The following is a 5,000-nucleotide window of genomic DNA, read 5'->3' on the forward strand; positions in this document are numbered from 1 at the left end:
GGCAGAAATGAAAATATTATTTCTGTATAGGAACCGCAGTCAGCAATGTGAAATTTCCAGGTGAACCTTCATTTATTTCTCGGGCAGTACAGACCTGCATGTTTTTTTATTCACACAGGTTGAATTAGCCATTGCATATATTAATAACGCAGGTATTTATGCAGCCTACCAATTAGCTTAACAAAATAGAAATGCACATCGCAGTTCCGCCGTGTGACTTTGGGTTAATTGCTAATTCTTTTCCCGTCGGAGAAAGAGTCTAAAATATTTATTTCCCGCAGTTTTCCTTTGGAAAAAGTGATACCCTGTACGTGGCCAAGGCAATTCTGAGTCCCGTGTGCGTGTCCAGCCTGCCAGGCCACAGCGTAACAGTCGTGTAAGACATGAGGACACCATGTCCACGTGTCGGCCAGATGCCCTGATAGTGTGGGGCCCTTGTGTGTCCAGGTCTTGGGACTCGGGATAGCTGGTCCCTGCCTGGCCCTGCTCGTTTTACGGGGCCGTTGATGAGCCCGTGCATGAGGTGAAGGGCGCGGGATGGATGTTCTGCTGTTCTGGTTTATTGTTGCCTGTTTGCTGGTGACTCGTATGTCTGTTTTATGAAGTTGGTGATGTGTACGCGTGCAGGGTATTCCGCACACGTGTGTGTATTCTGTATGGAGTGTGCGTTTTGGAATGCAGAACGTAGGGAAAACATGTAATAAAAGCACTATTTTGAAAGTGATCTTATTGTGCGTGTTTATTTTAGAAACGCATTATGATTTGCTTAGTTTCAGCCGCGATGCAAAACATTTCGATCTGCACAGAACAGCTCGCGGATGTGACGAAAAATCATGCGATAAACTAACTATTGGAGTGAAGCCGTTCTTTCATGTCGGGTTGGTGAGTTTGGATATCTCGTTGAAATGTGTGATTATCTTAATGCTGACGTAAACCTTTGAAAATGGTTTAAGGGATTATCGTCTTTCGTTTTTCAAATTTCCAGGCAAAACTGTTGTAAATTGCGAATATGTTTGCATCATTATCGGCACGAGGGCGAGTCTGCCGATAGGATATCAAAGGGAACGCGGTAACAGCAAGTTCCATCCACGCAGTCTCCACGACTCAAAGCCTCGCACATTTTAGGATCAGCATAAATACGATATAAATTTTTCACCTGCAGCCGCGAGGAGTCGTCTCGCTGTTTGTGTTGCGGGGGGGAAGGGGGGAGGGGGGTGACGCAAACCCAAACGACCGTTACGATTCACACTCAAGACTCACGAAAAGGAAGACAAATGGATTTCCTCTTTGTCTTCTGTTAGATTTATTTAGTTGGCCAAATGTTATGGCGAAGTTCCCATCCCACGTTATAAATGCAGATGAATCACAAAGACTTTTTTTTTTGTTTTTAGACACTGCATAAAAAGTACAAGCCAGCAGTGCATTTAATCGTACGTGCCGATGCAGAAGCACCTTGACTCTTGCTCGTGCTCACCCCCCTCCCCACACACACAGCCAAGATCACCGGCGCTTTTGTCCTCAGACTGACGGGGACGGTAAATCTGGCATTCGTCACTGCTGGAGAAAAGAGAGAAAAAAAAAACACGAATCTTGATATGAATTTATCCGTCTGGAGATAATTATCAAGATTTTTTTTTTTTTTTTTCCTTTTTTTTAAAGAGACGAGGCAGCGATTCGACATCGAGCCTTCGAGATGAAATCTTCCCGCGTGAAGATTTTGTCCAAGAATGTTAGTGTAAAAAAAAAAATGCGCCTGTATACTCTTTATCTACTGTATAATGTAGGTAAGAAATAAATTACGCAAATTAAGATTTATACGCATAGATAACACAGACAGATCGACGAATATTTCAATCCCAAAATAAATAACCAACCGACAGAAATCGAAATCATGAAAGCCTCAGCTTTGAGAGTTTGAAAGAGACACGAGAACCATCGCTTTACAGATATACGCCGGATATATATATATATATATATATATATATATATATATATATATATATATATATATATATATATATATATATATGTATATAATATGTATATATATGAAAGACGAAGCGTGAAGTGTTAAAGGAGCCGCGGAGATAAAGCGCGCAGGGGTGAACGTACAAATTTGTTATTATGCGCCGTGGCCGTGAGAGATGGTGGCCAGAAATGCTCGCTCGAAAATTCATTTGCGACTCTGTATAATGAACTGGACATTTCTTAGCATTCCGGTTACTTTTGAAATGTTATTTCGTTTGTCATTTGATTCTCTCTCTCTCTCTCTCTCTCTCTCTCTCTCTCTCTCTCTCTCTCTCTCTCTCTCTCTCTCTCTCTCTCTCTCTCTCTCTCTCTCTCTCTCTCTCTGTACACCTATCTACATCTATTATTTATCTATGTATCTTTCTTACACACACACACACACACACACACACACACACACACACACACACACACACACACACACACACACACATATATATATATATATATATATATATATATATATATATATATATAATATATAATATATATAATATAATATATATATATATATATAATATATATATAATATATATATATATATATATTATATATATATATATATATATATATATATATATATATATATATATATATATATATATATATATATATTATATATATATATATTATATGTATATATATTTTATTATATAAAATATATATATATATATATATATATATATGTATATATATATATATATATATATAGGGAGAGGGAAGAGGCACATATATATGTACAGACAGATATAGATATGTATATGGCAATGTTGATCACGAGTGGTAGTGCATCAGTGTCTTGAAGAGTCATGATTCTTGAGTTGGCGCTGAAACATTCTCTCCTCCCGTCTTGCCACACCTATCAAGACTGATGTTTATATCCATTAGTTGTCCTTTCTCGTGCTGTGCCGTTTTTTTCTGCATTGGTTAAAAGGTTGTGCGGTCGTCATAGCACGTTTTAGGTGTCTGGTAGTCAAGTGTACTACCTAAATACTAGGGCAGGGGAAAATCAAGGCTAGACTCCCTAAAGACACACACACACACACACACACACACACACACACACACACACACACACACACATACATATGCAGCAATTCCTATATAATTATGATGAGCATAATCATATTATCACCTGTGTCATGTCTAATGGCATTTTCTCTCCTTAAACCAGTGGGTCTTAAACCAGGGGAACATCAGTAATTTTCAAGGGGGGCACAAACCTTGGGAAAAAAACAGAAATTTCTCTCCTGTCTGTTATTCTCTTAACAAGAGCACAGTCAAATAATGAGAAGTTTGATAATTATATGACAAATTCATACACAATAAAGAGCCTTAAAAACATATTTTTTATTTTCTTTAAAATCTGTAGAGGAATTTTATTCATAGATGCAAGGGAGGCATTAAGGGAAGAAATTCCTAGAGTAGGCGTGGTAGTATAAAGGTTAAGAACCACTGCCTTAAACTGTTATACTTGCAGCAACAATCTACCATTCTCTCCATCTCAAATCAGTAGTTCCTTCGTACAGTTAAAATTGATGTATGATTTTTGATCTGTCTGATAAGCACTGATAACAGGACATACCTTTCTTCCCTTTGGCTGATAAAGGATGGAGTTGAGGCCATCTACCCCTTAAGGGTGGTCACACTAGTTAATTTTGTCCAAGGGTCCCTTTACAGAGTGGGATACTTCCCCAGTTGTGAAGGGAACCAAGACAAAAACCCCTGCCTAGAGTAACACCGTTGTTTTGGTCTTTCGCCCCAGCTAGAGAGGGAAAGATGATAAAAAAAATTGGTAGTAAAATTACTAGAAAGCTTACTACTTCATTGTCTAAGTAGTGATTATTCCATCATGCTAAGATAACCGTACTGCAGAAAAGAGTAATACATATTACAAATATATATGGGTTACCAGTGTTGCTGGCACGGTGATGTATGATAGTTAATAAAATGGGTAGATTTTTTTTTTTTTTTTTTTTTTTTTTTTTTTTTTTTTTTTTTTTTTGACTCATTTTGTTTTTTCCTGGGACGGTTTCTCTACACAGGGACACTGGATAGTATGACCAATCCCGCTTTGTTACTGATAGACACTCAGCATGGCTGTCTAGGGTTTCCCAAACAGAAAACACTAGTGTAACCGTTGCAACGGTACATGGGAATCCCTAGACAGCCAGCCAGTGTATGTCAGCTACAGAGCGGGATTAGTTACACTGCACAGTATTCCACCCAGTTTAACATATATTACTTATTTCTACAGTACCTATTGTACCTAACATATAATAATCACCATTTAGATATTCAAGTAATAAGCTTCCCAGGTAATTATACTACAGTTTTTGAAAAGGCATCATCTTTCCCTCTCTAATTGGGACGAAAGACCAACACAGCGGTGACGCACTAGGCATGGATTTTCATCTCGCTTCCCTTCACAGCTGGGGAAGTATCCCACTCTGTAAAGGGATCCCTGGATAGAATAGACTAGTGTGATCGCCCCTTAACACTCCACAGCTATGGAATTCACTCCACACTCCTACTCCATACTCGGAACACTCATGCTTCACCCTCACTTCATATTTAGGGAGTTCACTTTTTACTCGTTTCCTACTTAGGGAATTCACTTTTCAACTCCACATATGAAGAATTTGTACTCGGATCCCATTTTATTTTGGGGGAATTCACTCCAACTCCACATATGGGGATTTCACTCTTCACTCTCACTCCACATTGAAGAAACATACTCCCATTTTACGGTCAGGGAATTCACACCCACTCTGAATTTTCAAAACATACCCTTAAATTCCTACTCTGTACTTGGGGAAATCAAACTTCACTACTCATTTGGAGAATTAACTCTTCGTTCTGACTCCACATCACAAGCATCCACTCTCCAACTCCAACTCCACATTTGGAAAATTCACTCTTCATTCCCACTCCACACCAGAAGCATCCACTCTCCAACTCCCACTCTACTC

The sequence above is a fragment of the Penaeus monodon genome, chromosome 8 (assembly GCF_015228065.2).
Source record: "Penaeus monodon isolate SGIC_2016 chromosome 8, NSTDA_Pmon_1, whole genome shotgun sequence".
Taxonomy (NCBI): domain Eukaryota; kingdom Metazoa; phylum Arthropoda; class Malacostraca; order Decapoda; family Penaeidae; genus Penaeus; species Penaeus monodon.